The sequence below is a fragment of the Echinops telfairi genome, unplaced genomic scaffold (genome assembly GCF_000313985.2).
Source record: "Echinops telfairi isolate 266 unplaced genomic scaffold, ASM31398v2 ScPeMD7_7469;HRSCAF=8507_1, whole genome shotgun sequence".
Lineage (NCBI taxonomy): Eukaryota > Metazoa > Chordata > Mammalia > Afrosoricida > Tenrecidae > Echinops > Echinops telfairi.
Genome location: NW_022111373.1, coordinates 69,821,420 through 69,822,687, shown reverse-complemented (window position 1 = coordinate 69,822,687; position 1,268 = coordinate 69,821,420). Strand labels below are relative to the sequence as shown.

The 1,268-nt window shown below is 42.8% G+C and overlaps 1 protein-coding gene across 1 annotated transcript in view; it reads left to right on the top strand.

The window, feature by feature from the left end:
- Positions 1-1,268, top strand: part of RASGRF2 (Ras protein specific guanine nucleotide releasing factor 2) — a 199,841-nt gene that overhangs the window by 11,334 nt on the left and 187,239 nt on the right. The gene's annotated exons all lie outside the window — the stretch shown is intronic.

The following is a 1,268-nucleotide window of genomic DNA, read 5'->3' as shown; positions in this document are numbered from 1 at the left end:
CAGCCTTCTTCACCACACTTACTTATGCACACATTCGTCTTCAGCGTTTATATGGGGAAGGTGATCACACAATGATGGTTTTTGTTCTCTGGTGTCTGCTACCTGATCCCTTCAACACCTCGTGTTCTCTCGTCACTGACTTTAATTCTATTCACCACCACTGCCATCTCTTTCCAAAGTTTTGCCGCCATCCCAAACAGAAACTCCACTCCATTTAAGCAATAGCTACCCAATTCTCCTTACCCCTCCCCCAGCCCTTGGTCAAAACTGTTAAAGTTTTCTCTCTATGCTTTTTCCTTTCTAGATAGGAGCGGCCATTAAAAAATTAAAGGCAAAATGGAATGAAAAGATAATGGAATTTTTCTGTGACCTTAGTGATGATTCCTCACATGTAATACACACAAGGGGTCATAAAATGTTGTTGTGTCTGAATCTTTCATGCAGCATCACGCTTCAAGGTTCATCCATGCCGCAGCATGTGCCGGCACTTCATTTCTCATTCTGACTGAATAATGGGCTGTTATGCAGGTAGACCAGTCTTTATCCTGGGCCCGTTTCACCTGCTGCTGCTGTTAGGTGATTTAGAGTTCACAGTGACCCTGCGTGCAACAGAATGCAACACGACCCAGGTCTCCACCGTCCTCACAATCCTTGCTCGGTTTAAGCCCATTATTGTCACTACTGTGTCCGTCTCTCTCATTGAAGTGCATCTTTTCTGCGGAACCTCTACTTTACAAAGTGTGCTGTCCTGCTTCAAGGACTGGTCCCTCCCAATGACATGTACAAGTCTCACCATCCTCAGTTCTAAGAAATATTCTGGCTGTACTTCTTCCAACACAGATTTTTATTCTTCCCTGACTTGTTTGTCCACGGTCTATCTAATACTCTTTGCCAACACTGTCATTCGGATGCATCACTTCTTCTCTGGTCTTCCGTATTCATTGTCCAGGTGTTGCATGCATACAGGGAGATTGAAAATGGCCTAGAAAATGGGATGGGTCAGGTACCCCTTAGTCCTCAAAATCATCTTTAAAACATTTTTGTCGCAGATTTGTCCAATGCAATTTGTAATTTGATTTCTTGACTTCTTCCTGGTCCATTGACTGTGAATCCACACAAAAGGAAACTTTTAACAACTTCAATCTTTTCTCTCTTAATTGTGATGTTGCTTATTGGTCCACTTTTGAGGATTTTGTTTTCTTTATGTTAAGTTGTCATCTGGACTGAAGGCTGTGGCCTTTGATCTTTACCAGGAAGTGCTTCAAGCC